Source organism: Macrotis lagotis, chromosome 1 (assembly GCF_037893015.1).
Source record: "Macrotis lagotis isolate mMagLag1 chromosome 1, bilby.v1.9.chrom.fasta, whole genome shotgun sequence".
NCBI lineage: Eukaryota > Metazoa > Chordata > Mammalia > Peramelemorphia > Peramelidae > Macrotis > Macrotis lagotis.
Genome location: NC_133658.1, coordinates 885,069,935 through 885,094,398, shown reverse-complemented (window position 1 = coordinate 885,094,398; position 24,464 = coordinate 885,069,935). Strand labels below are relative to the sequence as shown.

At 38.5% G+C, this 24,464-nt stretch overlaps 1 long non-coding RNA gene across 2 annotated transcripts; it reads left to right on the top strand.

Moving 5' to 3' along the window:
• Positions 1 to 3,568: 3,568 nt before the first annotated feature.
• On the top strand, positions 3,569 to 24,090 carry LOC141491359 (uncharacterized). Of its 2 annotated transcripts, XR_012469572.1 has the most exons (4): positions 3,569 to 3,672; positions 10,079 to 10,245; positions 11,229 to 11,413; positions 23,817 to 24,090. It is a non-coding gene; the product is annotated as an uncharacterized LOC141491359 (long non-coding RNA). The 2 variants fall into 2 exon arrangements; XR_012469571.1 differs by lacking the exon at positions 3,569 to 3,672 and having other exon boundaries at positions 9,913 to 10,245.
• The last annotated feature ends 374 nt before the right edge of the window (positions 24,091 to 24,464 follow it).

The following is a 24,464-nucleotide window of genomic DNA, read 5'->3' as shown; positions in this document are numbered from 1 at the left end:
ACCTCTAACACTAACTGTGTGACCCTAGAAACTGTTTGCCTCAGTTTCTTCATCTGTAAAATACTGGAGAAGGAAATGGCAAACCACTCCAGTATCTCTGTCAAGGAAACCCCCAAATAGAATCATGATGAAAGTGACAACAACAAAAATGTACCAGGCATTGTGTTAAGCACTGGAGATATAAAAAAAGAGGCAAAAGACAGTTCCTGCTCTGAAATAGCTTACAATTGAGTGGAGGAGTCAACATGGAGCAAATATATACAAAGCTCACAATATACTATATACAGGCTCATACCTTACTCATTTGGAGGTAATTTATCTAATTACCTAAACTCTCTGAAACAGTTATATATAAGGAAATAAGAAAAATATTTTGGGGAGTTAAAAAAGATATTTGGGGAGTAAAAAAGATATCATTAAGTTGAAATATTATTTTACTTTCAGAATAAGTCTTTATATTCTCATTTGCAATCAGTTTCCTCTTGTTTTAGAACTAATTCTAATAATTTTGCTTATCTGATTTTCCAGATTGGAACAGAAAATTAGTTTCCTCTCTCTGAAAATTTCAGTTATTAAAAATGTTGCTCTATAGCAATTAAGATATTCCTATATCTGGTATTAACACAGAGATTTAACTTTCTCTGATTACTTTCAAAGAAACAGACTCAAGGAGAAGTCACTAGATTGGCTGGGGGAAAAAAAAGTTATACTAGTTGTTATAATGCAAATCTATTAATTTTTTTCATCTTAGTGAATTTTATTCTAGGCCTGGAAATGCTTTCTAAACAGTAGGCAATGCAATAGAATTCAGCCAAAGGAATCTCTTTCATAATTTTGTTTGCTAGAATCTGACCAAAAAATAAAGTAAATTTCAGTAGAGAAACTATAGGCTTGCTATAATCCTCCTGATTAGGTTGTGAATGCTTCATTTTATGTTCCCATTCTTTTTTTTTTTTAATTTAAGGCAATGGGGTTAAGTGATTTGCCCAAGGTCACACAGCCAGGCAATTATTAAATGTCTGAGGCCTATTTTGAACTCAGGTATTCCTGACTCCAGGGCTGGTGCTCTATCCATTGTGCCACCTAGTTGCCCTGTTCCCATTTTTTCTTTATACCCATAAAATAGAATAATAAGATGAAGTTTGATGTTGTGGATAGGGAATTGAATTTAGTATGGAGGATTTGCATTCAAATCTGTATATTTTTACTGAGTGACTGGGAAAAAATGACTTAATTTTTCTGTGCCTTCATTAATGACTTTCATTAATGGAATTCATCATCCTTCTCAATTCTAAATTTAAGAACTTAAGCTAGAAATACATAAATGATGGACTAGATTTCCAAAAGTACAAATGTATTCATGTCTTTGAAAAATTTGATCCTTTCTCCTGATATTCTAATCTAGATCTTTGCTTTTAAGGGGTCTAAAATTCTTTGACCAGAATAGTCAATGAATCTAGGGAAATAGAGACACGAATCTTTTATCCATCACCAACCTCCCATCCAACTTAAGAATTCATTTTCTATTTCCCAAAGACTCACTCCATTTGATGTCTCGGGCTTTTGCCCATCTATAAAAATAGATTTCTCCAGTGTGGCTTTATTGCCTGAACTCACTTTGACATCACAGCAGGGAGATGGGAGGAAGAAGGAAAGCCAGTGTGATACTTAGACTTCAAGCTCTAGCATTATCTTTTCCCTCTGGCTCACTCAAAACCTAATCCTTAGAGCCTCCCCAATCTCTTTATCTGCTGGTTGGCTGCAGAGTAAATGTTTGCAATAACTTGCTGAGATAGTCTTTGTATGCAACCAAAAAATAATTGCACTGTGTTTTCCCCTGGCTGCTCGATGTGATAACTGTACAATGTCTGCTTCAGCCAGAAAAGTACTTACCAGGGAGAGACAACTTTCATATCTATAGTGATGATGGCTCAGCCTGCAACTTACTGCTCAGTGGAGGTAGTAGAGGCTATGATCAAAGTGGTTTTATTGATTTTCAGAAGGAGCCTCTTGAGAAACTTTCCACCCCCCTAAGTTTTACAATGAGGGGAAATTATGGTCTTTTGAAAAAATGAAAACATATGACTCTGGCTCCTGACTTTAAGTTTTCCCAAATAATTTAACAGGCTACTTACTCATTATTAGAAGAAAACAAAATTATTGTCTGATATGTCTATAGAGAGATTTTGGTATAAGTGAGTGCTGGGCTTGGAGTCAGGAAGATCTGTCAAATGCTATCTCAGATACTTCCTAGCTGTGTGACTCTAGGCAAGTCACTTCACCCCATTTGTCTCAGTTTCCTCATCTTTAAAATGAGCTGAAGAAAGAATTGGAAGACCATACCAGTATCTTTGCCAAGAAAACCTCAAATAAAGTCAGAGTCATATATGACTGAAAAAATGATTTAACAACATCAATGATTTTGGAGAATAGTTTCAGTAATATAGCATAAGAACCAGAGTGTAATGAGTTGAAGAGTGAGGAACAAGAAATTATAGATGTAAATACCACTGGTTTTATAGAGGTTTAATTATGAAGGGGAGATAAGATGGAGGACAGTAGTTTGAAAGGAAGAGAAAGGAGAGAATAAGAAGGAATTTAGAGCCTACTATGTGTGAGCCATTGCAATAAGTGCTTTGAAAATATTAACAATAGCCCTGGGAAGTAAGTACTATTATTATCTCCATGTAGGAAACTGTGGCAACCAGAGGTAGACTTTCCTAGTGTCACACATATATAGTAAGTATTGGAGGTTAGATTTGAATTCAGATCTTCCTGACTTCAGGTCCATTGCACTATCTAGCCACTGTGAACCACCCTGCTGCCTAAAGAATTTTTTATTTTACTTCATTTTTTAGTGTAACAGGGATCAGAACTGAACATGCCTTTTGCTGAGGTTCATGTTGTTTTCTGAGATAATGCAGTTGCTTTTTTTTTTGAGGGGCATGCATTTGTGCTTTGGGGAAGTGAAGTGATCCCTTATTGTTCCTGTGACTGAGAGGCAATGCCAAATATGATTGACAACTGAGCCCAGGAATGACTGCCCACTCAGGAGGCTATAAAAAAGAGGAGAATGACTCTACCCTTCTCCATTCCTCTCTTGAGTATTTTTCTTGGGACTATGCCAGCCTGTCCTGTGGAAAGCAGCCTGAGAGGAAGGATGGGGGGATTTATATTTCCCCTTGTCCTTCCTTTGCTTCAGTAGCCAAGGCAATTACTAGCTCATGGCAGTAAATTGTGTGTTTGCCTAAGTGAACCTGAGACCGGCCTTCAAGTGTCTGTTTTTCTCTTTTGTCAGGGGCTTGCCCTTGTGAGGCTTGGGGGCTCCCCATGTGGGTGATGTGATCACCTTTGATTGCTTAGCTGAAACAGGCAATCTCTTTAAAATCAGTCAGAGACAGTCTGTTTTTTCACCCACAGTGCTGATGCAGTGAATTGAACCAGTGGAGGGGAGGGAGTTCTCTGCTCTTCATCCCCCCCCCCCCACCCCCCCCCGGCTCTGAGATTTCTCTTGGTTTGGAGTTTTGATTTTATGTTTGGGGCCATTTGTCCTCAGTTTCAGGTGCTGGTGGCCATCCCCCACAAGACTGGAAGTTTGAGCCAACCCAACCTTGGATCCAGGTTGGTTTTAGGCAGGCTATTGCAGTCAGCTATCTTGGCAGAGAAGCTAGGGTACGTACTACTCTAGACCAAGGAGGGCTTTGTAACTGGGACTCTACTCTATAGGAACTAAGCTGAGTTTTGAACTAAATCCCTTTAACTTTCCAGAGATGGTGGTACCAAGTGGAAGGAGGATTAGGTATCATGTGTTGGAGACTAGGTTGCATATTTTTCATTATACTTTTCAAAGTAGGTATCCCTTTGTAAAAACTAATACAACTCTTGGTGGATAAAAGATTTGGATGCAGGGACCCATCCCCAAACCCAAGACAGCACCATTGGTGGGGGCTGGAACCATTATCAGAGATACTCCCAATTCTTCTTAAGGATATTAAAGAACTGGACAAGGGTTGAAATGCAGTACACCTGGTCTTCAGGCAATGGGGGCTTGGTGGGTCTGAGTCAGTGTTGCACTCTTTTGCTTGATGCTTCTCTCTTAGAACACAGGTAAGTGGAAAGCAATCCTACGGGATGGACACTTAAGGCTTTGGTAGTCACTTGGTGACTTCAAGAGTTCCAAAGAGGAAGCTAGGTGGTAAAGGAAACAGCCTGTCATAAGGAAGTTCCAGCTGGGTGATCCTGGGCAAGTCACTTGGCTTTGCCTCAGTTTCCCCAATGTAAATGGGGGTGATAATAGAACCTATCTCTCAAGTTTCTTGTGAAGATCAAATGAGATATTTGTAAAGTGCTTAGTACAGAGTTCAGCACATAGGAGACACTTAACAAATGCTTGGGTTTTACCTTCCTTCCATTCTAAGTCACTTGCTGATTGTCCTGAAGGATAACTTCCAGAAGGATTCTTCAGCTGAAAGGACTAAAGAGACATGTCTAGGCCAGAGGATCTGAACTTGTGAGTTGCTTGGACAGTGTAGATCTGAGGTGAATGCAAAATATCTGCCCAACTATCCTACAAACTTATCCTTTCCTCCTGCCAAGGGTATAATAGCTATTACAGGTTGTTTAAATTTTAAGAATTTGTCAATGTGCCAATGTCCCCTGATGAGTCTTTTGTGTTTTAAACATTTCTTTGATCAAGAAAATAGTAAACACAATTGGCTCATATAATGATATCTATTTCATAATTTAAATCCCTTTTTAGGAGGCACCCTGTTTTTTTGGGGGACTCTAGACATGAGTCATATGTAAGTTTTGCTTAACTTTTGGATGGGGGGAAAGTCTGTGAGTGCAAGAAAAGTCTTACTTCCTTCTTCCTGGCTTTAGACTCCTGCATGATTAAATCTAGTATCCATGTGAGTCCAGAGGACAAAAGGGAGCCCTTTTGTAGGATAGGACACCCTGGGCAACAGTTGACATTTGGATAGGCATGTTTGTTGTTAGAAAACAGGCATGGAGAAAAGTGGGATGAATTGCAATCAGGGAAAAACCCAGGCTTGAATCTTGGTTCTAATGCTTCCTGGATAACTTTTAACTCTCAGACAGTTCTTTATCCCTCTAGTTAAGAAAGTCAGTGAACTCCATTCAGGTTATAAAACATGTGGTCAGGAAAAAGCTTTGGCTATCTCCTGTGCTGTATCACTTGCCTGAGACTACTAAGTAACTGGCAACATGGATCCTGTCCCATCTTGTTTGTAGCGCCTACAATTTGGAGAGACAAAAAAGGTCATCCAATGTATTGCAATTTCTGCTTAATAAGTATGGTAGCAGAGATTTCCATTAAATCTAAGATATTGTGCAAATATTTTGTTCCTATAAGATCTGGATTGAAATCCCCAGAATTTGAATTTAGATGAAAAACCACAACGATCACAATGGAGTTCTGTACAACAAATCAGAAAGGTTGGAAAATGGTGAAGTAATCTTTCAGCTTTAGATCTGAACTGTATAAGTCAAATAAATCTGGTTTATTATTATTATTATTATTTTAGTTTTTGCAAGGCAATGGGGTTAAGTGGCTTGCCCAAGGCCACACAGCTAGGTAGTTATTAAGTGTCTGAGGTAGGATTTGAACTCAGGTACTCTTGACTGCAGGGCCAGTGGTTTATCCACTGAGACACCTAGTTGCCCCTAATCTGGTTTATTATTGTTTGTGATCTAGGGTCCTCCGAAGATCAAATTGAATTTTTAGCTTCTATCTGAAAAAGATGGGCTCTCCTACAAGAGAGCATTAAGTATGTTCAAAATGGGTTGCTACTTTTTTTTTCTGTTCATTTCATTCTTTATTATTTCATATGTCCTTTTAAAATCATTGCCCTAGCTATTTCTTTTCTTTTTTAAACCTAACATTTATTTATTTATTTTCCTAACTACTTGCAATGGTAGTTTTTAAACCAGTTTTTTTTGCAAAGTTTTGAGTTTTGCATTTTTCTCCTTCCCTCTCTTCCCTCCCCCCTCTCCCTGATAGAAAGAAATCTAATATAGGCTCTACATTTATAACCATGCCAAATATAGATCCATATTGGTCATGTTGTGACAGAAGAATCAAATCCAAATGGAATGGGATGGCTAGGTAGCGCAGTGGATAGAGCACTGGCCCTGGAGTCAGGAGTACCCGAGTTTAAATCTGATCTCAGACACTTAATAATTACCTAGCTTGTGGCCTTGGGCAAGTCACTTAACCTCATTGCCTTGCAAAAAACCCCAAAAACCTAAAAAAAAATTCAAATGGAAGAAGGAAAACATTAGAGAGGGGGAAAATGTTGTAATACATAAGAGAGCTTTTAAAAATTGAAGATAAAAAGCTTTGGTCTTCATTTAAATTCCACAGCTCTTTCTCTGGATATGGATGGTATTTTATATCACAAGCCTTTTAAAATTGTCTTTGATTATTGTACTGCAGAAATGAACAAGTCCATCAAAGTTGATTATCAGCCAATGTTGCTATTAGTGCACATAAAGTTCTTCTGGTTCTGCTCATTTTATTCTGAATCAATTCATGCAAATCTTTCCAGGCTTTTCTGAAATCCCATCCCTCATGATTTATTATAGAATAGTGTTCCATCACATACATAAACCACAATTTGTTCAACCATTCCCCAACTGATGGGCATCCACTTAATTTCCAATTCTTTGTTACTACAGAAAGAGCTGCTATGAATATTTTTTGCGATATTACTTTTGATGGGGTAACACTCCCTCTGGGTTGCTCCCCAAACTTGTACTCACATTTTCTGGTTGGGATCTCCAGAAGGCAGATCCCGCTTTGGCTCTTGAAGTACCTTGTGACTGGTTATTCCTATTCCTATAACTGACACTCTCTTAATGAGCAGTCAGTAAACACAATTGGCTCATATAATGAACTTTTTGCCTTATTTTGCTGGGACTTAGGTCTTCAAATCACTTTCTGGTCATTTCTAAGCCATTCCATAGCTTTGTATGGAAGAAGTTATGTCTTTCTTAAGTCTCTACATGATAGTTTACCACAGTATTAATTATCCAACAAAACAATTTAACCAGTTGAGTGTAATATTTGAACTGCCCACCAGATGGCGAGCAACTGGATCTACTGGTTCAGCCTTTGTCAGTGTCTTTCTGACAAACCACTAGGCTGGCATTGCCCTTGCCTATCAGCTGGTACTGTCTCTTCTGACTGCCAGAGAGTCCAGTCTGTAAATGTCGGGGCTCCTTCCCCTAACCAGCTCGTACTGGGTGATTACCAAAGCAGCTTTGATTTACCCATTGTTGCCCAGGTCTGAAGTTACCCTAGGGGATGAAATGGAAATAGTTGAAAATAGTAAAATGTAAATTTTGCTCTCTACACTATCTCAGTTTTGAGATTCCCCATCCAATGGGAGACCCTATTCTCTCAACTCATCTTCCAAGGCAGTAATAGATTCCGAGGCTAGCATGCTATAATTACATAGATGATTACAAACAGAATCAAGTGAAGAGGAACATAGAACGGACACTTTCGGCTGAAGGCAGTTTCCACCTCTTCCCATTTCCCTCCCAGATCTCTTGGGGAAGATGGAACAGTTGGAATAGAATCCCAGTGTCACACACTTATTCACACCAGTGGTAAGATGTGAGCTCTTCTAGTTCAGACCTGGCCTAGAAAAGGAAAAATAGAGAAGAAAACAATGAGAGCCTTTTACCATTCTCAGTCTCATTGACATAAAAGGAAAGCAGTTTTCTTAAATTTAGCAGGTGAGTGGAATTCTCAGTAACCCAGAAATACAAAATTTTTTTACTCCCTATGACTTCTGGTTATTTCTTCTTCAAGTTTGAGAGCTGTCTGAGTGCACTGGGTTTCCCTGACACTTTGCTCATGGTGCCCTGGCTTTTGGGTGTGTGTATGGTGATGCTCATATCACTCCACAGGGCTGATAGTCACTCCTGCTGCTGTTGGTCTGAATAGTCAAGTCAGAAGAAGGAAGGCAGGAAGTGAAAAAGAATGAATTGCAAAATATAGGTAGTATTCCTCTTGCTCTGGAGTCTAGTTTCCTGCCACAAAAGACAGTCAAACAGGATGGTTTCTGTTTTCCCTTTCTGTCCTAGAGAAGGGGCAATCTAATTTCAGATATTAGGTCTCATAAATGCTACTTCATCTGCCTCATTTTGTGATGCTCTTCTGACTATAGTGCCATCCTCTTTATCTTTCCATCATCCCAGTCTTGTACTCGACCTTGGGGATCCCAGGTTCTGGTAGATGAGCTTAACTGTATCTTGCCTGGAACCATTCCTCCGTGCCACTTGATAGCCATATCGTTGTCCATGTTTTCTGCCTCTAGAAGACCATCCTCATCCTCATCTTCATCCATCTTTATCTCTGTCCTTTGGAGGACTGGCTGCTTCATCTGCTTCATTTTCTGATGCTCTTCTTACTCCTATAATGCCACCATCCTTACCTCTCCATCATCACAGTCTTATTTTAAGCCCTGGGGATCCCAGGTTCTGGTAGGTGAGCTTTTGCCTTATTTTGCCCAAACCAGGTTTCCATACAAGCTCTTGACCATCTCTCTATTATGCTGTTATGTGTGTATTCCTCCTGCCGCCTTTCTTTTTAGAGCCATCCTGTGTTCTGATACTGATTTATAAACAGAATCTGTTCATTTCTTGCTATTCATAGATCTCCTCCTACCCCTATCACAGCATCTCTTCTCCTCAAGAGTCATTAGCCTACAGATGGGCAATTGCCAGCAGCATCTTGGCTGAATGGGCAGTGGGTAGAGGGGAAGAAGGAATGGGGCAAAGTTATTGATTCTGTCCTCTCCTGAGCCAAGGAGCACAACAAACAGAACTGTATTCTCTCTCTCTCTCTCTCTTTTTGCAAGACAATGGGGTTAAGTGGCTTGCCCAAGGCCACACAGCTAGGTAATTATTAAAGTGTCTGAGACCGGATTTGAACTCAGGTACTCCTGACTCCAGGGCCGGTGCTCTATCCATTGTGCCACCTAGCTGCCCCTGTGTATTCTCTTTTAAAAATTTTTTTATTTATTTAAGGCAATGTGGTTAAGTGACTTGCCCAAGGGACAGAACTATATTTTCAATCCCCACTAAATCATCCCTCTTTCATTCCTAGGGTTAGGCATTTACAAGACTATCTCCAGGGTCATCATCCCAGATCCAGTTCTTCTGGTCTTCTTTCTCTTTCTCTAAACATTTGTTAGGGGACCTTCTCAGTTTGGGAGAGATGAAGGGATGGTTAGGTTGAGGCAGAGCAAGATGATTACTTAGTAGTCTGCAAGGTTGTCCCAACCCAGCCTTGAGAGATTCCCAAATGTCTGGAGGTGCAACTGTGGCTAGGGCCTAGGTCTAAGGCATTCTAAGGCCTTTACCCCTCAGGTTCCTGTCTAAAACAGAAGGGTCACACAACAAGGGTCCTGAAGTCCTCATACTCTCATGTGCTACCCCATAAAGTAAAATATAATTGAGAAACATGTAAATAAAAATATAATCAAATATAATAACATACCTATTTAAAATTAAGTCAAAATACTGCCTTTTGTGTAGATTAGTGGATACCAATTCTATTTGAATTTGATACTAGTATTTTAGAAAAGGTTATGGGGCTGGGCATTCTGGACCTCCTGATGCTGAGGAAGGTGCCAGGAAACTCAATCATCCCTGAATATCTTTTAGGTAAAAACAATTCTAGTTCCAGGAGGTGTGAGGGAGTGCTTCCAGCTTCAGAAGGTCATAGAAAGGGAAGATTCCCTTCCCCTAACCCTTCAAGGCATTGTCTCTTCCCCCTGGGGCATCTCCTCAATGACTAAACCCTGTTGACATTTCCTTTTAGAATAAATTAAAGAAACTTCATTTAATTGAGTTGGACACTGAGTTGGGACAGGGAATTGAGTTGGGACAGGGTAAAGGGAAAGAGAGAGGGATTCCTTACATTTAATTTTTATTTTTTTTCTCAATTATAAGTAAACAAAAATTTTACCTTTTAAAAAAATTCATATTCCAAATTCTCTCCCTTACCCTCTCTCCTTTTAAGAAGGCAAATAATTTGTTATAGATTATACATGTACAGTCATGCAAAACCAAGAGAGGAGTTCCTGAGGACTACCGAGATTACCCTATCGATGATGGCTGCATGATCTGCCCACCTTACAGAGTCCAGATGATCACATGGTGAAGCAGAGTGCTCTCCATCTCTCCTATGTTGTCTTCTTCCAGGAGAATGTAAGCTACTTGGGGCAGCTGGGTGGTGCAGTGAATAGAACACCAGCTTTGGTTTATTTATTTATATTTATTTATTTATTCATTCATTTATTTATTACAAGGCAATGGGGTTAAGTGACACAGCTAGAGTAATCATTAAGTGTCTGAGGTTACATTTGAACTCAGGTCCTTCTGATTCCAGGGCTGGTGATCTATCCACTGTGCCACCTAGTTATCCCTAGAACACCAGCTTTGGAGTCAGGAAGACCTGAGTTCAAATCCAGCCTCATATACCTGACACTTACAAGCTGTGTGTCTCTGAGCAAGTCACTTAACCCTGATTGCTTCACATCCAGGACCATCTCCAGTTCTCCTGATTCATATGTGGTCCCTGGACATGGATGAATGAGGCTGGTGACTTAGAACAGTACCCACTCACTCAAATCCATTTTATGTGCATGTCATGATATTATCTCCCTGATGTCATGGTCTTAAAAAATGAAAAACAACCAACAACAACACAGAGTAGATGTTATATAAATGTTTATTCCTTTACTGACTCTAGGCCCAATACCTTCTATGTATTTATGTATCTGTCTGTCTGTCTATCTATCTATCTGTCTTCTATCTATCTATCTATCTATCTATCTATCTATCTATCTGTCTATCTATCCATCTGTCCTCCTTTCTGTCCACCATCCATCCATCTGGTTATCTCTCTCTCTCTCTGTCTTCTCTCCCCTTCCATCCATCCATCCATCCATCCATCCATCCATCCATCCATCCATCCATCCATCCATCCATCCATCCATCCATCCATCCATCCATCCATCCATCCATCCATCCATCCATCCATCCATCCATCCATCCATCCATCCATCCATCCATCCATCTTTCTGTTTCTGTCTCTCTTTCTCTTAATATATAGATATATACACACACATATATCTCTTTGGAAGATTTTATAACGCTACTAAAAACCCTGTTAATCTTTTTTTTTTCAGCTATAAAAGGGGGGGAGTCTCCAACTTACTTGATGAGACTGCAGGGTATGAATCTTTGCTGGAAGGGAGCCTCCCACCAAATTAGAAGTGTATCCTGGCACCTTACTGAGATGACACAGAGAAACCTTTTGTTTGGTTCCCACTAACTGGGGCTCCTTCCAAGAAAACTGGCATCAGAGAATGGGGTAGGTGGCAACAGACTCTGACAGGAAGAACCATCCCTCCTCCCTAGTCCCTAAAAAGCAAGTTGTGAAATAATTTAGGGCTTTTTCTGCCACTGGAATTTCTTTCCCTTGACTTCCAAACAGGAGTACAATCAAATAGTCTCTTTCTCCCTCTCTTCCAATCTCTCCCTTTTTTTAAAATTTTAGAAAGGTTTTATTTATTTTCAGTTTTACAATTTTTGCCCCAATCTTACTTCCCTTCCTCCACCCCCACAGAAGGCAGTTTGTTAGTCTTTACATCATTCCTATATTATGCATTGATCTAAGTTGAATACGATGAGAGGGAAATCATATCCTTAAGGAAGAAACATACAGTATGAGATACAGCAGAATCACATAAGACAAATTAAAAAAAAAATTAAATTAGGGGCAGCTAGGTGGCGCAGTGGATAGAGAACCGCCCTTGGAGTCAGGAGTACCTGGGTTCAAATCCAACCTCAGACACTTAATAATTATCTAGCTGTGTGGCCTTGGGCAAGCCACTTAACCCCATTGCTTTGAAAAAAAAACTTAAAAAAATTTAAATTAAAGGTACATAGAAAGTTTTTGGTCTTTGTTCAAACTCCACAATTCTTTCCCAGGATACAGATGGCATTCTCCATTGCAGATATCCCAGTGCCCTGTTGGTATGAGCAAGTCCATTAAGGTTGATCATCACTCCCATGTTGCTGTTAGGGTATACAGTGTTTTTCTGGTTCTGCTCATTTCACTCAGCATCAGTTCATGCAAATCCTTCCAGGCTTCCATGAATTCCCATCCCTCCTGGTTTCTAATAGAACAATAGTGTTCCATGACATACATATACCACAGTTTGCTAAGCCATTCCCCAACTGAAGGACATTCCCTCAGTTTCTATTTCTTTGCCACAACGAAGAGAACTGCTATGAACATTTTTGTACAGGTAATATTTTACCCTTTTTCATAATCTCTTTAGGGTATAGGCCCAGGATCAAAGGGTATGCACATTTTTGTTGCCCTTTGTGCATAATTCCAAATTGCTCTCCAGAAAGGTTGGATGAGTTCACAGCTCCACCAACAATGTATTAGTGTCCCAGATTTCCCACATCCCTTCCAGCATTGATCATTGTCCTTTCTGATCATATTGGCCAGTCTGAGAGGTGTGAGGTGGTACTTCAGAGATGTTTTAATTTGCATTTCTCTAATAATTAGTGATTTAGAGTAATTTTTCATAACTATATATTGCTTTGATTTCCTCATCTGTAAATTGCCTTTGCATATCCTTTGACCATTTGTCAATTGGGGAATGGCTTGTCTTTTTTTTTTTAAATTTGACTCAGTTCTCTGTATATTTTAGAAATGAGTCCTTCATCAGAAACACTAGTTGTAAAAATTGTTTCCCAATTTACTACATTTCGTTTGATCTTGGTTACAGTGGTTTTAATTTAATGTAATCAAAATTATCTAGTTTGTTTTTAATGATGTTCTCCATCTCTTCCTTGGTCATAAATTTTATCCCTTTCCATAGATCTGACAGGTAAACTATTCCTTGATCTTCTAGTTTGCTTATAATATTATTTTTTATGTCTAGATCCTGTATCCATTTGGATCTTATCTTGGTATACGGTGTGAGATGTTGGTCTAATCTAAGTTTCTTCCATACATACTTCCAATTTTCCCAGTAGTTTTTTTTTTAATCAAAGAGAGAGTTTTTATCTCAATAGCTGGGTTTATCAAACAGCAGATTACTATAATCATTTCCTGCTATTGTATCTAGTCTATTCCAGTGATCTACCACTCTATTTCTTAGTCAATACCAAACAATTTTAATGATTGATGCTTTATAATATAATTTTAGATCTGGTAGGGCTAAGCCACCTTCTTTTGCATTTTTTTCCATTAAATCTCTGGAGAGTCTTACTTTTTATCTCTCCATATGAATTTACTTATAATTTTTTCTAACTCATTAAAGTAATTTTTTATAATTTTCATTGGTAGGGCACTAAACAAGTAGTTTAATTTTGGTAGAATTGTCATTTTTTATTATATTAGCTCGGCATATCCATGAGCAGTTGATATTTGCCCAGTTATTTAAGTCTGATTTTATTTGTGTGAGAAGTGTTTTGTAATTGTTTTAAAAAAGATTATGAGTCTACCTTGAAAGGTAGACTGCCAGGTATTATTTTTTTAGGTTTTTTTTTTACAAGGCAAATGGGGTTAAGTGGCTTGCCCAAGGCCACACAGCTAGGTAATTATTAAGTGTCTGAGACTGGATTTGAACCCAGGTACTCCTGACTCCAGGGTTGGTGCTTTATCCACTGTGCCACCTAGCCGCCCCCAACTGCCAGTTATTTTATATTGTCTGAAGTTACTTTGAATGGGGTTTCTCTTTCTAGCTCTTTCTGCTGCATCTTGCTAGTCATTCATAGAAATGTTGAGGATTTATGAGAGTTTATTTTATATCCTGCAACTCTGCTAAAGTTGCTAATTATTTCTAGTAGTTTTTCAGATGATTTTTTGGGATTCTCATCATGTCATCTGCAAAGAGTGAGAGTTTTGTTTCTTCCTTCCCTATTCTAATTCCTTTAATTTCTTTTTCTTCTCTTATTGAAGCAGCTAACATTTCTAATATGATATGGAATAGTAGTCTCTAGCCCTTCCTGTAAGTCCCAGACTCAGTCCCATGGCCATGCCCCCACTCTCTGGTTGTTTCTAAGAGCAAAGTGGTTCCACAGCGAAAGCCCCCAGGGCTGATTTTAGATTAGTCCTGCCCTCTCCCCTCCCCCACTGGCTGTCACTCTGCACTCACCACACCCCCCCATCCCCGAAGACAGACCTTGAGGTACCGGTTGCTTTTCTAGCTTCTCTGGGTTTTGTAGATAGGACATCCATCAAGAGGTTTGTTTCATATTGTTTATGAGGGAAGATCAGGAGACCTTAGCACAGGACCTGGCTTTTCTCTGTCATCTTGACCAGAATTCTCTTCTCTTCCTTTCTTCAAGAAAAGTTTATGGCAAACAATATATATTAGCCTAGATAGCCTGAGTTTTAGACCTGATCCAATTTTGGCCTATTTTTTCCTTTTTTTTTTTTTCCTGAACACAGGGTAGGATTTGTCTTGCTCAAAGATATGGTAGCAACCAAGGTACCATAAGAGTTCTTTTTTTTTTTAGGTTTTTTTCCAAGGCAAATGGGGTTAAGTGGCTTGCCCAAGGCCACACAGCTAGGTAATTATTAAGTGTCTGAGACTGTATTTGAACCCAGGTACTCCTGACTCCAAGGCCAGTGCTTTATCCACTACGCCACCTAGCCACCCCCATAAGAGTTCTTTTAAAATATTTTCATTTATTTTTTTTTCTTACAAGATGCAACAATAGTTTTCATCAATCATTTTTTTTGCAAGGTTTTGAGTTTTACCATTTACTTCCTTCCCTTCCCTCCTCCGTTTCCCTGACAGAAAGTAATCTAATATAGACTCTACATATATAATTTTTCTAAACATAGATTCATATTAATATTGTTCTGAATGAAGAATCAGATTCAAATGGAAGGAAAAAATAGAGAGAAAAACCCAACCTAATTCATAAGACAATTTTTAATAATTGAAAATAGTAAGCGTTGGTTTGCTTTCAGGCTCCACAGTTCCCTCTCTGGCTATGGATGGCACTTTTTTTTTTTTTTTTTTTGCAAGGCAATGGGATTAAGTGGCTTGCCCAAGGCCACACAGATAGGTAATTATTAAGTGTCTGAGGCCGGATTTGAACTCAGGTATTCCCAGGGCTGATGCTCTATCCACTGTACCACCTAGCTGCCCCCAAGGATGGCACTTTCCATCATAAGTCCTTTAGAATTCTCTTTGAATATTTTACTGCTGAAATGAATAAGTCCATCATAACTGACCATCACACAATCTTGCTTTAAGTGTGTATAATGTTCTGGTTCTTCTCATTTCATTCAGCATTATTGCATGGAAGTTCTTCCAGGCTTTTCTGAAGTTCTGTCCCTCATGATTTCTTTCTTTTTTTTTTTTTTTAATTATTTAGGTTTTTGCAAGGCAAATGGGGTTAAGTGGCTTGCCCAAGGCCACACAGCTAGGCAATTATTAAGTGTCTGAGGCCAGATTTGAACTCAGGTACTCCTGACTCCAGGGTTGGTGTTCTATCCACTGTGCCACCTAACCGCCCCCCCCAATCATTTCTTATAGAACAGTAATGTTCCATCACAGTCATATACCACAATTTGTACAGCCATTTCCCAATTGCTGGGCATCCCCTTAAATTCCAATTTTTTGCAACTACAGAAAGAACTATTATAAATTTTTTTGTACATGTGAGTTTTTTTACCATTTTTTTGTGATCTCTTTAGGATACAGACCTAATAGTGATATTGCTAGATCAAAGGGCAGACGCATTTTTATTGCCATTTTCCAAATTGCTCTCCAGAAAGGCTGAATCAGTTCACCACTCCACTAACAATGCATCAGTTTTCCAGTTTTCTCATATCCCTTCCACTATTTCACTTAGATTGTCAAGTTTATTTACATTCATTTGGGCAAAATAGCTCCAAGATATTATTTTAATTTCTTCCTCATTGGTAGTGAATTTACCTTTTTCATTTTTGGTACTGGTAATTTGGTTTTCTTCTTTTTTTAAATCAAATGTTTAATCAAAGACTTATCTATTTTATTGACTTTTTCATAAAACCATATTTTAATTTTATTTATTAATTCAATATTTTCTTACTTGCAATTTTATTAATCTCTCCTTTGATTTTCAGAATTTCTAATTTGGTATTTATTTGGGAATTTTTCATTTGTTCTTTTTCTAGCTTTTTTTAGTTGATTGATTTCTTCTTTCTCTATTTTATTCATGTATGCATTTAGAGATGTAATAGTTTTCCTAATAACTGCTTTGGGGGCGGCTAGGTGGTGCAATGAATAGAGCACCGGCCGTGGAGTCAGGAGTAACTGGGTTCAAATCCGACCTCAGACACTTAATAATTACCTAGCCGTGTGGCCTTGGGCAAGCCACTTAACCCCATTGCCTTGAAAAATCTAAAAAAAAAATAACTGCTTTGATTGTATACTACAAGTTTTTGTGTGTTGTCTTCTTATTGTCATTGTCTTGGATGAATTTATTATTATTATTTTTGCAAGGCAGTGGGGTTAAGAGACTTGCTCAAAGTCACACAGCCAGGTAATTATTAAGTGTTTGAGGCTGGGAACTCAGGTCCTCCTTACTCCAGGGCTGATGCTCTATTCATTGCACCATCTAGCTGCCCTTGGATGAAGTTAGTTATTTCTATGATTTATTATTTGATGTAATCATTCTTTTTTAAAATTTTATTTATTTAAAGCAATAGGGTTAAGTAACTTGCCCAAGGTCACACAGGCAATTATTAAGTCTCAGAGGCTGAATTTGAACTCAGGTCCTCCTGACTCCAGGACTAGTGTTCTGTCCACTGCTCCACCTAGCTGGCCCTGATCCACTCATTCTTTAGAATTAGATTATTTTGTTTTCAATTAATTTTAGGTCTAACTATCCATGACATGTGATTTTTATTGCATCATGATCTGAAAAAAATGCATTTAATGTTTCTGCCTTTCTGCATTTGATTATGAGTTATTTTATGCCCTAATACATGATCATTATTTGTATAGGTGCCATGTACTGCAGAAAAAAAGACATATTCCTTTCTATCGCCATTTAATTTTCTCCAGAGGTCTATCACACCTAACTTTTCTAATATTCTATTCACCTCCATAACTTCCTTTTTGTTTATTTTATGGTTCTGAGAGAGAAAAGTTAAGGTATAGTTTTGCTGTCTATTTTTTCCTGTAACTCATTCAACTTCTCCTCTAAGAATTTGAATGCTATACTGCTTGGTGCATATACCAGAACTTCATTGTCTATAGTATCTTTTGGGAGGATATAGTTTTCTTCCTTATTCCTTTTATTTTTTTACTTATTTATTTTTTTTGCAAGGCAATGGGGTTAAGTGGCTTGCCCAAGGCCACACAGCTAGGTAATTATTAAGTGTCTGAGGCCAGATTTGAACTCAGGGACTCCTGACTCCAGGGCCAGTGCTCTATCCACTGTGCCACTGTGCCACCCCCCCTTATCCCTTTTAATCAGATAAATTTATGCTATTGCTTTGTCTGAGTTAAGGATTGCTACCCCTGTTTTTTTTCACTTCAGCTGAAGCATAATTTATTCTGCTCAAGCCTTTTACATATACTCTGTGTGTATCTCTCTGCTTCAAATATATTTCTTGTAAGTAGCATATTGTAGGATTCTGGTTTTTAATCTACTCTGCTATCTGCTTCTGTTTTATGGGAGAGTTCATATAATTACTATTCTTTATTACCCACCATATTATCTCCTCTCTGCTTGTACTTCACCCCCCCTTCACTCAGTTCCTCCTCACCAGCATTTTGCTTCTGAATACCACTTCCCTCAATCTGTTTCCCTTCTTTCCTTGTTCTTCCCTTTTCCCTTTTTCCCTTTTCCCCTTCTTCCTTCCCTCATTCGTATTAGTCCCTCCTTCCATTCTCACTCCCTCTTCCCCTTCTAATACTTGAAATATAAGATAAATTTCTGAATACAATTAAATATATATATATATGCAATTCCCTCTTTAAGTCAAATTTGAGGAGAGTAGGTTTCAAATAACTTTCACCCCATCCCTTCTTTCCCTCTGCTGCAATAGCTCCTTTGTAGCTATTTATGTGATGTAATTTTTTCTATTCGGCCTCCCCTGTTTCTCCAGTCCCATTACAATCCCCCTCTTTTCTAATGTCTTAATTTTTTAAATTCATTCCATCAAAATCAACTTATATCTTCAACCTAATAATACTCCCTCAATATTCTGATATTTGAGAGTTTTGAGAATTTTCCTTCCAGTTAGGGATGTACCTAGTTTGATCTTATTGAATAACAAGTAGTATTTTCCTTTTTCCCTGTTTACCTTTTCAAATATAGCTTGAGCCTCCTATTTGAAGATCAAATTTTCTGTTCAGCTCTGGTCTTTTCATCAGGAAAGTTTGAAAGTCACCTATTTCATTAAATGTCCATCTTTTCCACTGAAAGAGTATGCTCAATTTTATTGGGTAGTTGCTTCTTGGTTGTAATCCAAACTCCCTTGATCTCAAGAATTTCATATTGCAGGCCCTTTGATCCTTTAACATTGATGCAGCCACATCCTGTGTAATTCTGTCTGTGACACCTTGGTATTTGAATTGCTTCTTTCTGACCACTTTCAGGATTTTCTCTTTGGTATGATAATTCTGAAGTCTGGCCACAATATTCCTTGGTATTTTCATTTTGGGATCCCTTTCCAGAGGTGATAAGTGGATTCTTTCAATGAAATTTGGCTCTCTGTTTCCAGAATGTCAGGGCAGTTGTCCTAGTTGATTTCTTGAAGAATGGAGTTCAGGTTCTTTTTTTGGTCATGGCCTTCAGGTAGTATAATCATTATTAAGTTATCACTCCTGGGTCTATTTTCCAGTCAGTTGTTTTACCAATGAAGTATTTGTAAAATACTTCATATTTCCTTCTGTGTTTTCATTTTTATTTGATTTTGTTTAACAGATTCTTGGTTTCTCATGAAACCATTAGCTTCCATTACTCCTATTTCATTTCTTTTTTTCTTTTTTTTGCAAGGCTTGCCAAAGGCCACACAGCTAGGTAATTATTAAGTGTCTGAGGCCAGATTTGAACTCAAATACTCCTGACTCTGGGGGCTGGTGCTCTATCCACTGCACCACCTAGCTGCCCCACTTCTATTTCATTTCTCAGGGAAGTATTTTCTTCTTTTAGCTTTTGCTTCTTCATTTCCATTTGGTCAATTTTATTCTTTTTGCCATTATATAAATATTTTAGTTTTCCAATTACATACAAATACATACCACCAATCATTTTTTTTTCAAGGTTTTAAGCTTTACAATTTTTTCCTCCCTTCCTCCTTTCCCCTCCCCCCTCCCTCCATTAGAAGGTAATCCAGGGTATGGCTAGGTGGCATGGGGGTGGCTACATAGCAAGGGGGTGGCTAGGTGGCACAGTGTATAGAACACCGGTCCTGGAGTCAGGAGTACCTGAGTTCAAATCTGGCCTCAGACACTTAATAATTACCTAACTGTGTGGCCTTGGGCAAGTCACTTGACCCCATTGCCTTCCAGGAAAATAAAAGAAGGTAATCTGATATAGTCTTTACATTTGCATCCATGGTATGCATAGATCAAAACTGAATGTGTTGTGAGAGAAGAAACAACTCCAAAAGGAAGAAAGAAAACATTAGAGATTACAAAATTACATAATGCATAAGATAACTTATTGAAGATAACTGAAGATATTAAGCTTTAGTCTTTATTTAAATTCCATACTTCCTTCTCTGGATACAGATGGTTTTCTCCATCACAGATCCCCTAAAATTGTCCCTGATTATTACACTGATGGGACGAGCAGGTCAATCAAGGTTGATCATCACCCATGTTGTTGTTAGTGTGTATAATGTTCTTCTGATTTTGCTCAATTCACTCAGCATCAGTTCATGCAAATTGGAGCAGCTAGGTGGTGCCATGGATAGAGCTCCAGCCCTGGAGTCAGGAGGACCTGAGTTCAAATCTGATCTCAGACACTTAATAATTGCCTAGCTGTATAAACTTGGGCAAGTCACTTAGCCCCAATGCCTTAAAATAAATAAAATTAAAAAAAATTCATGCAGGTCTTTCCAGACTTTTCTGAAATCATGATTTCTTGTAGCATAATAGTGTGCCATCACATATATATGTACTACAATTTATTCAACTATTCACAATTGATGGAAATCCCCTCAATCTCATTCTTTGCCACCACAAAAGGAGTTGCTATGAATATTTTTGTACAAGTGATGGTTTTACCCTTTTACATGGTCTCTTCAGGACATAGACCCAAGTAGTGGTATTGCTGGATCAAAGGGTATACACATTTTTTATTGCCCTTTGGGGACAATTCCAAGTTGTTCTCCAGATTAGTTCACAACTCCATCAACAATGCATTACTGTCCCAGATTTCCCACATCCTCTCCAACACTGGTCATTTTCCTTTCTGGTCATAGGTCAATTTTATTTTTAAGAGAGCTATTTTCTTTTTACAATTGCTAATTGTATTTTTAAAGGATTTCCTTTCTTCTGTCACTTTTTGTTGCAAGATGTTAATTTTATCTTGCATTTTTTCTCCCCTTAATTTTTCCATTTGATTTTTAAAATCCTACCTGGGCTCTTCTAAGAAGTCTTTCTTGGCTGGAGAGTTCATCTTCTCCTCCATACATTTATAGATAGCACTTTTTCTGCTCTCCTTTTCTAAGATTATGTTTTGCCCACCCTTATTTCCAAAGTAACTTTCAGTAGATCTTGTTTTTTCCTGACCTTTCTTCATTTTGAGATTTTGTTACCTATCCCAAGGTTCTTGTGACAGGGGAGGGTCTTGCTTGCAGACTTTCAGTGCTGAGAACACAAGAGGCTTGCTAACTGCCCTGAGCTATTAATGTTAGAAATTCCTAGGGGTTACTCAATGGACTGAATGATAAGGGAAGTCTGAGGCTCTCTCTCACTGGACCATCAGTGCTGGGGAGGTCAACTGCCTCTCCAGGCCGTTTATAGCAAGATACCAGGTCATCCTCTCAGCTGGAAATACCAGAGTCTAACTTGCAGGGTCAGGACATCTAGACTACTCACAGGTTGAATATGGGGTTTGATCACCCAAGCTAGAATTTTACTTGTGTGTTAGAACCTTTGATCACCCAAGCTAGAATTTTACTTGTGTGTTAGAACCTCCCACTGTGCAACTAGGTCCTAACTGCGAAGTCTCCATTTCACAGCCTCGGATCTCAGGTTAGTTCCCTGGTTCCACAGCCCATGCACTGGGTCTTTGCTCTCTACCCTGGGTGCACCCATAATTACCCCCACTCCTCTCCCTCCTTCTCAGCAACAGGCCTCCTGAAAGCTGTTTCATTCTATCTTTAGTGTGTTCTGCCACTCCCAAATATGTTAAGAGGCTTGATTCACATGGTTTCTGAGGGAAATTCAGGAGCCCTTAACAGAAATCCTGATTTCTCTCTGCCATCTTGATCAGAAGTCCTCTATCATAAGAGTTCTTGAATAGATACCTGTGCTCATGGAGCTTAAGAGGAGAGATATGAGCATAGGCTTTGCAGCTTTGGAGGTTACAATGTGAGTAATTCCAAGTATAATATGGACATTGAATAAGATAAGTAAGGATGAGCATTCTTCTTCACAGAACCTGAAGTAGAAGGAAGAATCTTCAAGTGCAGCCTGAAAAGAGGATCTTCTTTGTAGTGATTATTGGAGTGATGTTTCATGAGCAAATGAAGTAATGAGCCTAGCAGTACACATATGGAAATGCTGGCAGAACACTAATCTGGTGACTAACCATAGGAAATTACAGATAAAATGACTCAGGTTAAAAGGTCTGCAGAAAGCCCCAGTCTCTGGTGCAATATTCATAGGGATATCTGACCTCTGCAGCTCCCTTGAATACTTTAACCCTGACCCAATGGGAGGTTTGTCCTTTCTAGGTGTGCCTCTCCCTCAAAGACTTCTTTATGTTTGATCCAGGTCATAGTTATGGCTTTTATGTTCACCTGCTTATGGGACTCAAGCAGTCTTCTTGACACTTCTGCAATGCTTTAAATTGCATCAAAAGGGTGCAATGTCTCTCATCTCTTTAAAGTGACAAAGACCTCTTTCCAAATCTCCATCTTCCATTAAATACTCTCTAAAAGGAGTCTAGGTCTGGTACATGTGGACAAGTGTGTCTTTCTACTGGAGATCTTGGAAAGTCTGCTTCATGGAGCAGAAGTCCATCTGCAAGAAGTGACTTCATTCCCTTTCCTCTCCTCTTAACTCTCTACAATCTGGTTTTTGATGTTGCCTCAGTTGTTTTGCAATTATGTCTGATTCCTTGTGATGCCATTTGGAGTTTTCTTGGCAAAAAAAGTTTTGAAGTGATTTGTCATTTCTTTCTCTAATTTTATAGTTAAGGAAACTGAGTGAAGTGAAGTGATTTGCCCTGGGTCAGTGTCTGATGTAGGATTTGAACTCATGTCTTCCTGACTCTGAATTGGTGCTCTATCTACTATGCAACCTAGATGCCTTGGTTTCTGACCTCATAATTTAATCAGAGCTGCTCTCTTTGATGTTACCAACAATCTTAATTTTTTAAAAAATGAAAATATCTCATTTTATTTTTGCAATTATATGTTTTGGTAGTTTTCAACATTCATTCATTTGCAAATTTGTGAGTTACACATTTTTCTATTCCCCTCCCTTTGGTAGCAGACAGTCTGGTAAAAGTTATACATGTACACTTCTATTTAATATATTTACATATTAGTCATTTTGTGTAAGAGGAATTAGGATTAAGGTAAAAGAAAGAAAGTCTTGAGATAGGAAAGAAAAACATAGAAGAAATTTTTAAAAAATGAACAGAGTTATATTCAGATCCTGTGGTGTTTTTTCCTTGTCAATTTTTCCTCTGGATGTGGATGGCATTGTCCATAACCCATCTCCCAGGGTTGCCCTTAATCTCTGAACTGCTGAGGGAAGCTACTTCCATCATAATTATGATCTTAATTTTCAATGATCTTTTGTCACTTCTCATCTTTCTTGGTGTTTCTTCAGCATTTGACATTGTTAATCACTCTCTTTTCCTTGATAGTCTTTCCTCTTTCGATTTGTTTTTTTTTTCCTTGTTCTCCTCTTACCAATCTGACTTCTTCCTTTCAAACTCCTTTGCTGTACTTTCACCCATGTCTTGTCTTCTAACTATGGATGTCACAAGGCTCTGTCCTCTATACTATTTCACCTAGTAATCTTATTAGTTTCTACAAATTCAATTATTTTCTCTATGTAGGCTTTTGAACTAACCTTGTTTCCCAGATAGAAGAAAGCCCTAGCCCTAGCAATTCAAATCTCACCAATACACCAGTCACTTTTCAATAATTTCTGAATGTCCTGTCAGTTCTGATCACCACAACTCTGCAAAGACAGCCCTCTAGTGGGCTGGGGACATGGGCTTTAGGGAAGACTACTCCATGATAGGATGAATTTTCCTTCTACTACAAGATGTCCTGTGTTACCCTTAAGATGGATTCTTTTCTTTCTTTTTTTTTTCCTACTCAGAAATCTCTTGAATCCAGGAGTTCAAAACGGCATAAAACTGATAAATTTTGAGACAGTCATTCAGCTTTTTTGGGAGGGTGATGACTCTATGGCAACCCTGTAGGGCAGTTGCCATAGGATGGGAGTTCTGAAGTTTGAGTGTTTCTAAGAGAATGGGAGTTTTTGAATTGAATGACTTGGGTACTAGTCCAATTTTCTCCTAGAAAAGATATCCTCAATGGTTTCTAGGAAAAGAAAGAGACACCAACAGAAGACTGCCCTGCAGCTAAAGGATGGAAGCCAAGCCACAGTGGGACAAGAGATTTGAATCTTGCCAGTTCTGCTATTGCTGAGAGATGCATAGTTAATGAAGATTCAATATGAATGGGAATTGTTTCTTCATCAAGAGCTCAGATTGTATTTACCTTCTGTGGGGAGTCTAGGGAGCCATTTGAATGCTTTATGTTTTTGAATTTATTTGTGGGCACCAGTGAGTCTTTTGCATCTCGAGCATTTATAATAAAATCTGACCCTAATATATTCACACTGTGCCTTGAGTGCCTGTGCAAGAGTTGTGGATACTGTTACTTGCGTTTGGGAAATTCTAGACATGAACACTGACAACTTTATTTTGGAGATTTCTCTGGAATAAGACTCCATAGTAAGCTTTATGAACTAAAAAGTTTCCCAGGATTTGACCCAATCTATGTGAGCTCAGAGTTCTTGGGCAATGGATGACATAGTTTAAACTGCAATCTCTTCCCATTTTAAATGTACAAAATTGACTTTATGTCAGAAAAGGAAGGGGGAGGGAAGAAATCATCTGTGAGTAGACTCTAAGCTAGGTATCCTCTAAGATAGAGGGTAGCTACAAGGAAGAATAGCCCGGAAATTCAT